Source organism: Protopterus annectens, chromosome 1.part0 (genome assembly GCF_019279795.1).
Source record: "Protopterus annectens isolate FY-2018-M chromosome 1.part0, PAN1.0, whole genome shotgun sequence".
Classification (NCBI taxonomy): Eukaryota; Metazoa; Chordata; order Ceratodontiformes; family Protopteridae; genus Protopterus; species Protopterus annectens.
Window position 1 is genome coordinate 1825986548 of NC_056725.1, and position 18418 is coordinate 1826004965.

Below are 18418 nucleotides of genomic sequence, written 5' to 3' on the forward strand. Positions count from 1 at the left end.
CAGATTTATAGCTGAAGGTAGCTACATTTGTATAGTGAGCTATGGACGTACGCTAGCATGCCCAGGTCTATGCAATTGTAACACACAGAATTGTGTCTACTTGGCATCATGTGCCACCTGTGATGCATACTACATTGGCATGACTATTAAGTAGATTCTGAGATAGGATTTGTGAACACAATAGAAGTATAAGACAAAGGGACATGCATAGTGCCTTATATTTGCATAGCAGGGTGTGTAGTAATTTCATCAGATTTTTGTTTTTCATTATAGACAGGGTGATGCCTTTTACGCCTGGTGACATTGGTAATGGGGTGGCAGTTCTGGAATCTGAGTGGCAGATGAGATTGAACGCCACCAGATTTCCAGGTTTAAATGACCACATTTCTTTAAAACCGTATTTAAAGCAGAGAGCTAGTGTAATATGAAATGTCAAAAGTTTTTTGTTTTGTTTTTTTGTTTTTTATATAATTATATTATAATGTACATATATTGTTAATCAAAATTAATTTATTGACTAATCCATTTAATCATGTTTTTAGATCATTATGATGATTGTTCATTATGGTTTTTGGTTTTGTATGTTTGTTACAAATGAAATTTAAAATGGTGTACATTTTCAGTCATTTAGACTTCAAATCATTATGGCAATGAATATTCCTTTAAGAAAACAATGGAATTAATGATTAATTGGGTGTGTTAGGGTGTGTGGATGTGTATTTAAGAGTGAATGGATATTTGTTACACAGACTCTGATGATACCAGCTTGACTGGTGAAAGCGCTCAGTCTGTGGTTTGTCATTGTGGAATAAAAGCATTGTCTTCTTGCTTGGCGTCCTTGCATCCTTGAACTTGCTGTGTTAGAGTATTGTCGAGATTACAACAATACACATCACAGTCACAGTACATAATGCACACACCACACCTCAAGTCTGCGATTGCTATCTTTTTAGGACATCTTATGCTTGATGACATCAGCAGGCCTTGCTGTGGTCAGGCAATTGGAGGCCCACATCACCTGCTACAACCAAAATATGGCAAAACCCTACCTCTTTCTAAGCCACTGAAGTGATCATATCTATGTTGTACAGAGATACACACACACACACACACACACACACACACACACGCGCGCGCGCACACACACACACACACACACACACACACACACATATCATACCTCTCAACCTGGAAACATCAAAAATCTGGACAAGGCCCATGAAAAATAGGTACAAATCTGTATGCTGATTAACATAAAATGTGCATACATAATCATGCAACCCCATCCACTCCAATGGAGTTGTGGGATACCAACTTTCAAATGCAAAATGAAGAACAGACAACCAAAATATGGCACCAGAGTCCCACTGCAGCCATTCCAATGTCCCATTATCTGGCTATTTCACCCATTTACCATAAACACTAATGTGTGCGTACTGCTTTACTTCTACAATGACAGCCCAGTGCACAAACACCAATAGACATCTGATAAACAACACTGTCTCACAATGAAAATAGACTTGGCATCAAAACTTCTCTGCCCTTGAAGCTCACATTCATTGAAACAGCATTGAAACCCACACCACATCCAAAGAAAATGTATCTGGCCAGTGGTGGATAAAAATTACCTTTGGGCTGTTTTCAAATAATTGGCCCCTTACACACAAATCAAGAAACATACATGTGTTCTTTCATACACCTTCCTGACTATTAAATTATATTCCTTGTATAATACAGTGCACTTGTTAGACAGAGCACATTTTACATTTATTGTTTGAACATTTTTCCAGTAGGCTGTAGGCAATGAAACAAAATGCATGAACCAGTAATGACAAACCTGCCCAATTCAGAACATTTCAGAACATTTCCATCATAACAGTCTACTTCCACACCCACACTATAAATAGAATGACAGCAGTGTAAGCCATAGGCATCTTGCACAGCTTCTCACACTTATTTTTAATTGCAGGTTTTTTTGGGGGGTGGGCAAAAACCAGGGACACATTTTAAACACCAGTTGAATACTTTTGGAAAGTTGTTAGAATAAAATGTTGTGTTACCACCATGCATTTCACTGGCAACTCTTGAACCCAGGATTCAGTGCACTATAGTCAGAACAACATAGTACTATGCCAAATCAGCAGTTTCCTGAAAGATAGGAAGACTGAAACTTAAATGGCTTTCATTTAATGAATTCAGTTCTCACTTCTTGTCATAGCTCTCACAACCTCTTAGCACAAAAAACCTGGACAAAGCCAATAATGGGGGAATACAAATTCAGTTTTCACTTCAAGTTCTCACCATAGCTCTCTACTCTTAGCACAAATAACCTGGACAAAGCCAATAATGGGGGTATAAAACCCCCAAATAGGGACAAATTTTAAATACTGATCTTATAAACTTAGAAAATTGTTAGAATAAAAGGTTTTGTGTTACCATTTATTTTCTAAAGAATACAAAGTCTGAAATTCAAATGCCTGTCATTATTTAATGAATTCAATCCTGCAGTGATTTACCAGAAAAATCCTGAAAACCACAGATTTTATGAGGAACAGATCAAAAATGTCAGGCAAAATTTACAAGTGGTGGTGGCTAGGGACTTTAGGCTCTTTTTACCCTGTACCCAAGGTACAGGGTTTGAGCCTTAGTACTTCTAGCCACCAGGTGTATTAAACCGGGGACATTCACACACACAAACACACACACACACAAACACCTTGCAATCGTTAGTTCCTTGTTTTTACAGTACTTGTAAAAGAATCAGTATACATGTAAAGTTAACAAATAAGGCAGTTTCCATGATGATGGGACACTGAATTTAGACTTCAGATATTCTGAAGCAAGGAAGCTGGTACTTCAACTATTGTTGCCACTGATCCTCTCACAAATGACATCCCTTTGGAGAAGTTACTGGGGAGTATGATTTAAACAAATGTTAGCTGCAACAATACTGTCAATTGTCTGGGCTATTAACTGCCTCCTCTGCTGAAAATGTCTTGTTCAAAGTACTGGAATCCATTCATTTACAAAAAGCTGGCAGTGGAACCATCTGTGCTAAACATAGGTCTAGTAGTTTTAAAAATGGAAAAAGAAACAGATGTCTTCTCTGAAAGTTCAGTTCAGCACCACAAACTGCATTATACTAAGTAGTCAGTAAACACAGAGATGTGCATCATCTAATAGACCAGTAGGCATTATTGCATAGTCATGGTCAATATATTCTCCAAAACCACTCGTCAAACACTTTAGAAACTGCATGGATAAAAACTCATAACTGATAAGTACAACACTGATAAATACACCAGATGAAAGTCTGAGATTTCCTTTCTGAAGTGGGTCACTACAAGAAGTCTGAAAATGTATGAAGGTTCAGGAATGGATTGTTATCATAATGTCAGCTGTTCCAAAGAACTCTGCCATATTTGAGCCACAACTAGGTCAGTAGTGCGCATTTCTTAATTACAGATTGAGGATTCTACATAGCAAACCTACAGAAAGGCTTCTAAAAGCACATTACTGATAGATAGCTCAAGCAGCTTAAAAAGGAAACTCTTTCATAAGTAACTTGGATAAACTGCAGCATTTAATTTTTTTGTTTGTTTTATTTATTTCAACCCCCTGTCCCAGTTCCATACTGAAGAGCTCACTTTGGTTTCTTCTCATTTAACATAAATTACATTCATAACAAATCAGTCCAGAAAATGAAATATGGGTTACTTAGAGACAACCATACCAACTGCAGGTAGTTAGTTTATATATCTGGGACTCTACACATAAACTATGCAGTATTAAGTAATGAACCTGCTGTTTATGTTTCTAGCTATATGTCTCTGAAGCACACACACACACACACACACACACACACACACACACACACACACACACACACACACACACTTACTTACCTTTCATGCTTGCGTTTTGCCAGCCCAGTCATGAATATAAAATCCTCCTCCTTTCAGAAATTCCATTCAATCCTTCTAAATCCTTTCCATTCCAGCTTGCAAACCCAGAAATGTGAAAACAAAGAAAAAACGTTCTCTCGGAGTGCCGTTCCCACTCGCAAAAGCATTTGAAGAGCAAGGCGAACCCCAGCCATAAATGCAAGCTCCTTGAGCTCAATTCCAACAGACTGGTAGCTCTGACAGAGCTGACATCATCGTGCATGTGATGACATTGCTCACAAAGCATGAAAATTAAAGCAAAACAAGAAAAAAAATCAGAAATGAAGGGGTGCCACTCAGGAATCATGGCACCTCATTATTTGGACTCCAAAACTCAGTAAAAAATGAGTGATTCGGGACAGTTGGGAGGTATGACACACATACGCACACCAAGTGGCCTGGAGTGAGATTAAAACCCCTACCTATCTAGGCTTGCACACTACAGATCACAGTACTTATCGCACATGCCAAATCTTAAGTCTGACATCACACTGGCAGCTGGCAGTCTTAAGGTACATGACATCAGCATCAGCAGGCCTTATAGAAGAGGGCAGTTTGGAGACTTACAGGGCCAAAAAGTGCAGAATTATTGCAATTTGGTAGTCAATGAGGGATTCTCAGTTGTCCTCCAGGAAGATGCACGCACACACATACACACATACACACACACACACACACACACACACACACACACACACACACACTCTGAGTGGCCTAGAGTTAAATTAAAACCCCAACCTATCTAGTTTTACACACTATAGATCACAGTACTTATCCCAGTTATCACATGCTCCATGGCTAACATTTGTTTTATACATGACTGCAGGCAAACTACTTGTGGATTACCTAAACTAGGCTTGTGCTAAACAGCGTCTGTGGCCTGCAGAGTGATATTGCTTCTGTTATCTGCATCTTGTAGCCTAGCAATTAGATAACTGTTATTTATCCTAGCTATGTGGCTACAGTTGTCATTTTGGCCATATGTGGCTGTTTGCATTTGGATGGGCAAGCCTGTGGGCAGGAACAATGTGCCCTGTCAATGCGTGCATAGACATAATTATACATTACACCACCTGTTCACCTGTTGGTGTATGTGTGGTGACATTCATCAGGTACAAGGGTATATGAGTAAGTGCATTATATACTGCTGAGCCCTTACTTTGGAGCCCTTGAGCAACATTATAGATGTGTCATAGTTCAGCTTTACTCACCATTATCAAGGTATGTAGGACTATGCAGACATCCACACACATATTCATGTATATAAAAGGGATGTATATGTAAATGTAGCTGTATAACTTTCTTGGGTGGCAAAAGCCAGGGTATCTTTTTGGCTGAGCTTGTATAGGCCCCAGGGCTGATAGCCTAGTGCCCACCTATGAACCTATGAACCTATGTGTGTGTATAATACATATATGTATTATGTAGATATATGAGGAGAGCCTGAGATGTAGAGATGTATTTTTATATAATATATATATATATATATATATATATATATATTCACTAAGAAACATCAAAATTTCAGTACATTGAACCTCTGATAATGCAAGAACAGAGGATTGAAGTATTGAAATATTGAATCGACAAAAAAATAAAAGAATGTAAAAATTTCTCATTTCACATTTTTGCAGGGGGCAAGCCCCCCTGCATCCTTCCACACTCTTCTACTTAATTATACTAAGTCCGAGATCACACTAGAGTAAACAGAATAGTAAGGTTCTCGTTCTATGGCAATCTCCATACACAAGGTTTGATATTTCAATGCTTTGATCCTCTGGTCTTCCACAATCAGAGATTAGATGTACTGAAATTTCAATCTTTCGTAGTGAAACTAAATATATATATATATATATATATATATATATAGAGAGAGAGAGAGAGAGAGATAAACGTATATATAAGTGCATACATATATATATCTATATCTGTATATACATAGAGATAGATATACTATCTGTGGGAGAGAGAGATAATGACAGACAGATATGTATACATATATGTATGTATAAACATATCTATATATAACAGGTCATTCTGAGCAAGCAGCAACAGAATTTCACTCTGTTTAAGTGTTTAAGTGTATGAGCATGCCCAGAGGGATTATCACTACTTATAAATTGACTCCAGCCCACACTTACCTGTACTGCAGAATGGTATTTTGAGTGGTACAGGCAATGACATATGTCCCTGTTTCTGCAGTGCTGCACTTCACTCAAATTGTCTATGTCATTTTTCAGCTGTCTGATGTAATTAATATGTACAGAGGTTAATAATGTTACACCACACACAGACTGACAGTTTGTAAAAAAAAACAACATAATATTACCTCACATCCAGAAGAAGTGGATATTGCTAGATTAGAACCATCAACACCATCATGCCTGCTAACTTCCCTAGTCCACTGAGCCACCCAAGCTGCCTGACAGAAGGGTCATTCATCACACAATCAACAGCATAAATATGTACATTGTTATTCCTGCTTAAGTAAGGCATACAATGTATGATCAATTTTTATGTTACTGTCCTGAGACTGCCTGAACTGCTGATATACTATTGATGAGTTACTGTTAAAGCAGTTATAAGGGAATACTGCTGGGTTGGGGGTGGGGAAACAACACTGCATGTTCTGTTGGGATACACAGTAGTCCGAATATCATGTAACCCCACTGTGTAACATCTCCCTTGACTGATGTACTGAATATTCCAGAGGCCTAGTGAATATTAAAGGACACATGTTAGTGAAATGGGTATCTGAAGCCCTATGCGGATGTTAATTCTGTCCAAATAGCTCAGTATATTTACTTGCATAAATGTAGTAGATCCATACATACAATACCATATTTTAATAATCCTTACAAGTACTGTGTAGATTAGAGACTTACAAATGTAGCAGTTGACAGAACTGTAGTTCAGGGCTGACTTTGATTCAAGCAGTAGACAGCCAATACATGGATAGGTACAGGTTGTGTGGGCTGCCTGACATCAATTTTAATATATGTGTGTGAGCAGGAGTAAGGTGCCAGTCCCTAGGTTCCTAGTTGTCAGTGAATGTGCTATGCATTATATCTTAGCCAAAGCCAGGGCATACTGAGCAAGCCTATGTCTGCCTACAGGGACATCAGTAGGGGGTTCCTCCTCCGACTCCTCTTGTGGCTGTGGCTGTGATGACCTAGGCACTGGTGAAGAGCTCCATATCCCTTACTCTTGCTGATCCTGCTGCAGCTGTTTTCACAGGCTCAGATTATGTACCATAGCACATACTGTCAATATATGTGCACATGTGGCTGGAGAGGACTGCAGGGCTCCACCAGATATAGCTAGGCACCAGAACCATGACTTCAAAAGCAGAAACACATGCTCTGTGATGTTTCTAGCTTGTGCGTGTGCCTCATTATGGCATTCTTCTGTGAATGTGTGTGCATTTCTGATGGGTGGCATCATCCATGGTTCTCCGACATAGCCAACATCCCCCAGTAAATGGCCATATGGGACCCCTAGAAAACATCTGTTACAGCTGTGATGTGTGGCAGATATGGGAGTCATGATAACTGCCAGGGCTGCCAGCACACACTTTCAGGATAATCCTCTGGCCATTGCACATGACCTGGCAGTTGATGGAGTGGTACCCCTTGCAGTTAATGTAGAGTTTAACCTGCTCACCAGGTGGTGCCCTGATGTGTACATGAGGGCAGGCTATGGCACCCAGTCATTCAGGGTAGTGTGCTACATGATGGAACTGTTCTATATTGCTGGCCCTCACCTCAAGGGAGAGGGGAAAATATGTGCTTACTGTGATGCGGTAGCATAGCATCCAGGAACTGGTGGATTATCCTGGATGCAGATGCCTGTGAGACCCCCATCATGTCCCCATCTGGTCTTTGGAAAGTACCTTTAGCTAGTATCCTAAGGGCTACACATAGCTTTGTTTCCACTGGGATGGAATCCCTTCTGTTGTCCATGGGTCTGAGTTGAGGGTGGCAGAGCTCAGTGAGTTTTTGTAATATGTCCCTGTCCACCCTGTAGTGCTCTACAATCTCCAGCTCATGTAGCTCCTGGAAGGTTACCCTGGGCCTCAACACTCTTCTTCTTCTCTGCCTAGGCCTATTGACAGCAGGACCAGCAGCATTGACTTCAGCATCTAGCGCATACAGATGTAGTGTACCTGCAGCAGCCCTCTAATATTATCTCAGTTAAAATTCCCGCATCTGTTTTCCAGTGGTCCAGAGTACTGGGGGAAAATCAGAAAGTAGGGTCTATGCATACTTTATACAGGTCTGCTGTAGGTTCAAGATGAGTGATGGGCTAACTATGATGCATTCCACCTGCCCATAATGTAATTAACATAATTTAATGTGCCTATTTTAGTGGGTGAAGCAGTGCACAGTGCCACATCATAAAGCATAGGTTATAGAATATAATAAGTACTCATTTAATATATCTGCTTTACAATCAGTAATGCCAATATCATCACTGTCACATCCTGCACAAACCCATTAAGCTATGCACCATACTGTTCAGCATAGCTTATACAACAGTCAAAATTAATAATGGAATGCATCCGGTTTTAATGACTTGCTGCCTATGTCGTCACTGTCCCCTGTGTGGTCTTTCCACATGAACACACTCAGCGATGCAGTGTGCCATGCAAACTTGTGCACCTGAGCTTAAAAGAGCCTGGAAGTGACAGGACATACCCCTCTCATGTCAGCCGCATCCTGTGTAAACACCAACATGGTCAAAGAGCCTACATGAAGGGGATTTGCGGACATGATTACTCCTTTTTGCTATTCAATAAATCCACCTCATTTGCACACATATCCATGCTGACAGCCCTGAAACTACATGCTTCATAACCCTATGACCATAGCAACAGCAGCAATGCACCATTGTACAGAACCAACTCAAGGTACTATAATACATTTTTGTCCAATATTATAAAATCCTTTTGTTTCTATTAAGCATGTTTGTGCACTGTGGCATGTAGTACAAACATGCCAAGATTATTAAAAAAAAATAACATATTTCCTTCCTCTTTCTGATGTCCACACTAATAGTTTTGCTCATATGTGTATGTACTGTACAATTTTCAGGGGATTTATGTCCAGATTTCATGAGTTTTACATCTCCTTTTGTCTGTCTAGACTCCTGTATGCAGAATTTTTCCACGTACACTATGTTCAGTGACACGGAGTCTGAACAGAAGCCTTTCTGCTTATTGGATCACTCAACCTTCCTCATTTGCATGAGATTCACCTGCTTATGAGGCAGTTTGTATGCCACATAATTTTCCCTTTTTGAGCTTGCATGAGCGCCACTCAGCAGTGATTCAAATGGCAGTTCACAATTTTCTTTATTCCAAGTAGCGAGACAAATGTGCAAGAGTTCAAAGACAAGCGCTTTCACCCAGATCCTTCCAGGCTTTTTCAAGTCAAAACCATGAAAAATCTTAAGCCAATGCTTAAATACAATTCTTAATTGGTCACATGTCAGTCATTAAAACCTGTTTGTTTAAACATTTTTTATAAACATTAGTTAAAAAACCTTTTAAAAACCTTGTAGACACAAATTGTTGATTGCAATAAACCGTGCATTTGGGACTGGTATGAAATATTGTAAATTTGTGATTCTCCTTGTATTAGCACGGTTTATAATTTACTCATTAATTTTTGATACATCATAAAGTGCAAAGTGCATAATATCTATGCAAATCAATATTTGCAAACATAATGATGAGAAATGTAGGAGGCAACAGTGACAAGTTTAAATAGTTTTATAGTTTTATAATTTAATTTATAAGCTAACTGTTACTTCCAATTTAATTCGTAATATTTATATGGTCGTGTGTGACAAAGTAAATTGATGTAAAAATTTTTTTTGATTGAGAAAAGTCATAAAAAATCATAAATAAGTTGAAATCAGAGAAAAGCAACCCCCCTGATTAATAAAGTCAAGTGGAAAGTGGGGGAGCGTATTACAAACTGTCATGTATTCTACTAGAGTCTGGCCCTTCTAAGTCTTAAGACAGAACCAATGCTCAAGGTACCATTAAGGCCTGGAAATTTAGCTGCGTCAAGATTGAGCTGCCATATCAGTTCTCTATATTCCAGTGTGGACTCCCAATCACCCCCTCTAATGTTGGGAGTAACCTGCTCAAGAATCATAAATGTTAATTTATAGTTGGGACAATCAAGGGAATGTTTGAAGAAGGCATTGCTTTCTTTCTTAAAGGGCCAGACTCTAGTAGAATACATGACAGTTTGTAATACGCTCCCCCACTTTCCACTTGACTTTATTAATCAGGGGATTTGCTTTTCTCTGATTTCAACTTATTTATGATTTTTTATGACTTTTATCAATCAAAAACATGTTTTACATCAATTTACTTTGTCACACACGACCATATAAATATTACGAATTAAATTGGAAGTAACAGTTAGCTTATAAATTAAATTATAAAACTATAAAACTATTTAAACTTGTCATTGTTGCCTCCTACATTTCTCATCATTATGTTTACAAATATTGATTTGCATGGATATTATGCACTTTGCACTTTATGATGTATCAAAATTAATGAGTAAATTATAAACCGTGCTAATACACGGAGAATCACAAATTTACAATATTTCATACCAGTCCCAAATGCACGGTTTGTTGCAATCAACAATTTGTGTCTACAAGGTTTTTAAAAGGTTTTTTAACTAATGTTTATAAAAAATTTTTAAACAAACAGGTTTTAATGACTGACATGTGACCAATTAAGAATTGTATTTAAGCATTGGCTTAAGATTTTTCATGGTTTTGACTTGAAAAAGCCCGGAAGGATCCGGGTGAAAGCGCTTGCCTTTGAACTCTTGCACATTTGTCTCTCTACTTGGAATAAAGAAAATTGTGAACTGCCATTTGAATCATTGTCTCTGCCGGTGGTGTGGATACCTTTTTTTCCTGGTTTTTGTTCTTTCTACTGTGTGATTTTGGCCACTCAGCAGTGCTTACGGAATCTCAAAATGTTTGCGTCTGTATAGGCATCGTGCTGCAATGCCTACATGAAAAAAAAACAAAAATATTGTAGGCTTTATTGAATTCCCACCCATGTCTAGTTTGTCATGAAACTCCATGAAGTCAGAAATATATTACTATTTTTTTTTTTATTGGCATTTGCTTATCAGGTTAGTCTAGTCGGGCCTAAAAAGACTTTTTTAAGCAGAGGCTTAGGAAGAAAAGCTCCAGTAAAAAATACAATTTACATTTGTTGATCATACTTGTTGAGAGTTACAAAACAATGCAGAGTGATGGAAAATAAACATACAAAGTGTTAAAGAAAGAAAGACTCGGTATATAAAGCTGTACAATATAATTTTAAAACAATATAATATGAAGCAATTTTGTGATAGAGCAATGATTATAATAAGCTAGAAGGAAAAAGATGAGGAGTATAAAGTATGAGGTGAAGAAATAAAAATAGTATTCGCTATAGTATTTAAACTATTTAAAAACAGCTGAGATACATGTTGGTAAGCTGACAGTAGGAAAAGAGGGGGTGAAGTGAGAGAGGTAAAAAAGAGAAAAGCAGTAAAGCTAAGTGAGACAATACTGTGAATGTGAAAAAAGATCAAAGATGTAGACTAGAGATAGTGTTCTAGGTGAGTGGAGGAGGGGAATGCAGGGTAATAAAGTGTATAATAATGTCTTATGAAAAAAGTAGTGAGGTCAAAAGAACAGAGTGGAATAATGAGGACTGGAAAGTTGAATTAACTTGATATAGGACTTTGGATTGATTAGGAAAGTAGTAGTTTGTGAGATCTAATTCTTAGATGGGTTAAGGTAAGTTAGTTTAACCAGAAGAGGAGCAGGAGCATAGCCATGTACTCAGCAGATGTTGCTTTAGGTGAGCTTTAAATTAGTTTAGGTTGCTGATTTGTTTCAGAGAAAGAATAATGGTATTACATTCTTTTGAAACCTAATTTGAGAAACATAAGTTATCTGCTGAGTTATAGGATTTAGAAATAACAATTAGAGTCATGTCCCCAGATCTGAGAAAGACTGCTGATAGGAAAGCTGTGGCTATTTTTTTTCTGTATCAGTAAGAGAGAGCTTGTCTCTACATGGTAGGCCACATTTTTGATGGGTTTTGTTTGTTTTTATTATGTCATCATCTTCTTTCGGCTGCTCCCGTTAGGGGTCGCCACAGCAGATCATCTGTTTCCATTACTTCCTGTCCTCTGCATCTTGCTCTGTCACACCAGCTGCCTGCATGTCCTCTCTCACCTCATCCATAAACCTTATTTTAGGCCTTCCTCTTTTCCTCTTACCTGGCAGCTCCATCCTTAGCATCCTTTTCCAAATATACCCAGCATCCCTCCTCAGCACATGTCCAAACCAACGCAACCTCACCTCTCTTGCTTTGTCTCCAAACTGTCCAACCTGAGCTGACCCTCTAATATACTGATTCCTAATCCTGTCCATCCTAGTCACACCCAGTGCAAATCTTTACATCTTTAACTCTGCCACATCCAGCTCTGACTCCTACCTTTTCATCAATGCCACCGTCTCCAACCCATATAACATAGCTGGTCTCACTACCCTCTTGTAGACCTTCCCTTTCACTCTTACTGGTACCCATCTGTCACAAATCACTCCTGACACTCTTCTCCACCCATTCCACCCTGCCTGTACTCTCTTCTTCACCTCTCTTCCACACTCACCATTACTATGAACTGTTGATGCCAAGTACTTAAACTCATCCACCTTTACCAGCTCTACTCCCTGCATCCTCACCATTCCTCTACCCTCCCTCACATTTACATACATATATTCTGTTTTAGCCCTGCTGACCTTCATTCCTCTTCTCTCTAAAGCATATCTCCACCTCTCCAGAGTCTCCTCAACCTGGGTCCCTACTCTCACTACATATCACAATGCCATCTGCAAACATCATAGTCCACGGGGCCTCCTCTCTGATCTCATCTGTTAACCTGTCCATCAAAACTGCAAATAAGAAAGGGCTCAGAGCTGATCCTTGATGTAATCCCACCTCCACCTTAAACGTATCTGTCACTCCCACCGCAGTCCTCACCAATGTCACACTACCCTCGTACATATCCTGTACCACTGTTACATACTTCTCTGCCACTCCCGACTTCCTCATACAATGCCAGAACTCCTCTCTAGGCACCCTTTCATATGCTTTCTCTAAGTCCACAAAGACACAATGCAACTCCTTCTGACCTTCTCTGTATTTCTCTAACAACACTCTCAGAGCAAACATTGCATCTGTAGTGCTCTTTCCTGGCATGAAACCATACTGCTGATCACTAATCATCACCTCCCTTCTTAACCTAGCTTCCACTACTCTTTCCCATAACTTCAAGCTGTGACTGATCAATTTTATCCCTCTGTAGTTACTGCAGCTCTGCACATCACCCTTATTCTTAAAGATAGGTACCAAAACACTTTTTTCCACTCCTCAGGCATCCTCTGACTTTCCAAAATTTCATTAAACAATCTGGTTAAATATTCCACTGCCATTTCACCTAAGCACCTTCATGCTTCCACTGGTATGTCATCTGGGCTAACAGCCTTTCCATTCTTCATCCTCTTCATAGCTATCCTTACTTCCTCCTTGCTAATCTGTTTCACTTCCTGATTCACTATCCCCACATCATCCAACCTTATTATTTTTGTTTTTATTATGTGATGCTCACATTTTATTTTATCTAATGTGGCATATTGAAGTTTAGTATGCGAGACCTGCTCAATTTTAGTGACTTTTGCTGCATATAAAGTAAAGAGGGATTTCGGAGCAGTGAGAGCTTTTAGGAGTAAATAAGATTAGTTTAATCTTCTTGGAATTAGGGAGAACTTAAACTTATTTAACCATATTTCAACAGATGAGAAATATGTTTGTGTCACTTTTTATAGTTCTGTCAGGTTTACAGCTCTACAGATGAGTAGAGTCATCTGCATACTGCAGTATAGTAGCATGTTTTGTGGCAGAGTGAAGATAATTTCTGAAGAGATTGAATAACAGTGCCCAGGAATTCATTCTTGGGGGCCCATAATGGCAAAGTTAAAAGGAATGGGAATAATCATCTTTCTGTTTCATTATTTTTGCCTTTTGGGGTAGGTATCTCTGAAACCAAAGAAAAATGCTGAACAGGTGTCTAATACAGAGAGCTTTTGAAGTAGTAATGGGTGTAACATGGTCCTGAATATGATTTCCACTGGTCAAGAAAGAGTGAGGAGACAAGCTTATTACATTCCTTCTTACTGTTGACTGCATTAGTAAAATTGAGACAGAGTAGTTGGACTATGGTTAGGATGGAAACCATGCTCTGTGGCTGTGAGAATGCTGTTAAAGGTTAAGTATTTTAGGAGTTGAGAGAGAATACATTGTTCAAGAATTTTGAATAGAGGAGGGAAGATTACTATCAGACTATAATTTGAAGGTTCAGTAGAATTTCAATGCAATGAAGTTGTAAGAAATAAAAGTAAAAATAGTGTCTGTAAATGAAAAACTCACTGTGGTTGTCTGTATCGCACATTGTGCCTCTTGTCACTCTAATAAGTTGACTGTTGATGACTGCTTTCCCACTGAAAGTTGTTATATTTGGAAAATCTGACTGACCATCTTAGTGGGGGTATTCCAAACATCTGCGCATTGTTGATTAGTTCTGAATACCATAAATACCTATCCTTTTCATAAAAGCTGTTTCTTAGCAGTGGCATGCTTTGTTATCAGCATATTCTTTGTCAACACAATTGTTCTTGTTCAAATAACCTTAACATGTTCTTGTAGTTTCACAAATACAGCATCAAAATTATTTTTATATGTAGAAAATAAGGTTTTTTTTTTAATGGATTTATCCATATTATCAGTCTCCATTGAAAGCCCATCTATAATCTTGATGTTAGGCTTGATCTAAATTTCTAGTAATTCAATTCCAGATTTATCAAAAAAAGAGATTTCTTCTCATTTCTATACTTTTAGATCTATTTGGGAGAGAAGAAAACTTTTTAATATATTTTTATTTTCTGTTTTTTTTTTCTTATGCATTTTCTAACCACTGGTCAAGAACGGAGTCCCCTGCATTTAAATAAAAGATAAATGCAATACATAGTGTATTAATTAAGGATCAATTGCAAGAAGACTGTTAATGTTTTATATTGCACAGGTCTATATCACATCATCAAAAGCGCAAAACAACTTACGCCTCTTCATTTATCCCTATTCATTGAACTCTGAATCCATCAAATGATTATTTCTATGAAATTTTTCCCATGGTAAGTAACTAGTGGGCCAACCTACTGACCACATCAAAAACAGCAAATTTTAAAACCCACCCTGGTGGGGGAAAATATTCCAACTCTGAGGTCACAGTACAATGGGGAAAAGGGCAAATCCCTAATGATGGGCCACTGGTTACTTACCATGGGAAAAGCTTTACAGAAACAATGGTTTGACAGATTCAGATTTCGACAAATAAGGATCTATAAAGAGGTTTTCGATGTTTTGCACTTTTGACGATGTGATATAGACCCATATTGCACTTGTAAACTATTGAATCAATTCTCTTTTAATAAAGCTGCATTTTATAAAAAAAGGCCAACATATCCTGATCTAAAGGAGATTTTGCTTCCAAACCACTTGGAAATCTATACAAGCATAAAACTTAAAGAATGTGCCCCTACACGAAGCATTCACAAAAGAACATTTTTTGCCCAGTTGCAAAGATTTACTTAATGTTATCTCCCTTGATCTAGCCATTGAATAGTTAAGAAACATTCTTATAAAGGTAGATTTTTCTCCTAAAGATAATGTTGATCCGAACTAAGATTTCAAGGAGAGTTTAGCCAACAACTTCTTTTTATTTGATAGTGAATGTGATAAGCAATGCTTAAGGTTTGCAGTGGGTACTGTATCAGCTCCCATTTTTGCTAATTTATTTTTAGTATACTGGGAGAAAAATGTGTCCAGTAGTCACTTCTTTCTCTCTTTCTTTTAACATAACTGGATTATTTGTTTATACGGACCGATGCCTATGAATATTTAGTTAATTTTTTGGATTATATATATATATTACTACGTCTTCATAGATTTACACTTAATAATTCTCAAGATTTTCTTAGCTTTCTGGATGTGGCTATTTTTAACAATATTTACAAGTGAATTTTTGCATCATACCAGTAACTGTCCTTTCAAAATAACAATCCCCGAGATTCATGAAGCTTGTGCCAGGCGCAGGAGTAGCATTGGCGATCTAATGCCAAATATGGCTGCCGAGCGATTCAGGTATGAGCTGTTTCCACATGCGCTACCAGCGTACGCCAGAGCTGCGCAGCTCCCGGCGCATGTATGCTAATTACCCCATGCACAGCAGTGTAGCATGCGAATGAATGTATATAGTGATTCATGAAGTGCTGCAGGCGTAACGTAAGCATGCAGAAATGTAAACCAAAAAAAGGTTTACATTTTTTCAAACATAAAATCGGAGCCATGAAAGCGGACCAAACTTACGTATTATAATGTTAATATATGGCAATGGCTAAATATATAGCCAATGACATAAAAAACATACACAACACATAAAAAAATAACATTTAATGTCATGGCCACACAAACGCAAAGCAAAATCGCAGTGCATCGGTGTGCAAATGGGACCTCAATGAAAATATATTTAGATGTCATAAAACTGCAATGTAACACAATTCATGAATTCCCCATAATAGTCATTGGCATGCATGCTACACCACAGCCATGGCATAAGGGTTGCTAAAGGTCTGTGACAGTGTTCTGCGCAGTAACTAGGAATTAGTAGTCAATGCCATGCAAATGAGTCAAGTAATACTGAATCGCAAAATCCCCACCAGCATAAGGATGTACCACACAGAGTAGCAGTTCAACACCGAGGTGTGGCCTGGAGATAAACATGACATCAAGAGAGGGGTGCGCCACCTTAGCTGTAAGCACATTGGAGCATTGCTAACTCGGGTTGCCTGTTGCTAAGCAAAGCCGCAGGATAGGGGTATGGAAGTAGCCATAGCTTTGCTTAGCTGAAAGCACACAAGGTAACCTAAAGTGCATGTGAATGTGAATGAAAACATGCTCGAAACCGGGTAAATGGCTGTGCGCGGCATGCACCATAGCTGAAACAGGAAGGATACGGGAAGACAATAAGGAAATGCTGCAGCATGGTAATTGGAGTACAAATGAGTAATTAACACCTAGGAACTCACAGTGGGCCATTGCCAACAGCTAACAAGACTGCTAGCAGTACCTGCAGAACAGGAAAGGGGAGGTGCTGTACTGCAAAGAAAAGAGAACTGTCACAGCAGAACAAAGCAAACTTGCAGTAGATCAGCTACATAACACATTTTGCAACGCAATCCTGGGTTGGGAAAGTACAAAACAAGAAAGCAGGCAGCTGGATGCATGCCTGACAATGGGAGGGGAATCGGGTTGAAAAGTGAAGTAAAGGGCAATAGATGAATCACGGCAGCCAAGCTTAAGTCAACACCAAAGGCCCCACAATAGCAGTACCTGCTGTAAGACCCATAATTAAGATACACTGAGCTGGAATTGCACATACACACCCAATTACACCAGCATCATCCATTGCACAATAGTATAAGGTGTGAAAGCCCCACACACACACACTTGTGTATTCCCAGACACTCTGCACCATTGGTGTATACAGATGGGGATCTTTTAATATGTACATGTTAGGGGCTGCCATAGCTTTGATTCACCAGCATGTGTTGGAGACTGACAGTGGTGTGGAGGATGATGCTGACAACCATCTCAGGCACCAGAGGAGAAGAGTGTTCAGACCCATGGTAATCTACCTGGGGCTACATGATCTGGAGATAGTAGAGCATTACATGGTGGACAGGGACACCATACAGCAACTTTTTGAGCTGTGCCGGCCATGCCTCAGAGCCAGAAATAACAGAGGGGAATCCATCCCAGTGGACAAGAAGGTATGTGTAAGCTTGAGAATACTAGCCACAGGTACCTTTCAAAGGCCAACTGAGGATATCTTGGGGATCTCACAGGCATCAGCATCAAGAGTACTCCACCAGTTCCTGGATGCCATGTTACCACATGCCAATGAACACATATACTTCCCCCGAATGCAGGAGGAATTGGCCAGCAATATGCGTCTCTTCCACCGTGTGGCAGACTACCCGGAGGTACTGGGTGCAATAGACTGTGCACACATACACATCAAGCCACCACCTGATGAGCAGGTTAGGCACTACATAAACCACAAGGGATACCCCTCCATCAACTGCCAGGTCATGTGCAATATCCAGGGCATTATCATGGATGTGTGTGCTGGCAACCCTGGAAGCTATCACGACTCCCACATCTGGCATGCCTCACAGCTGTATCAGGTATTTGCCAGGGGGGACATCCCATATGGCCACCTGATGGGGGATGCCGTCTATGCACTGGAACCATGGATGAT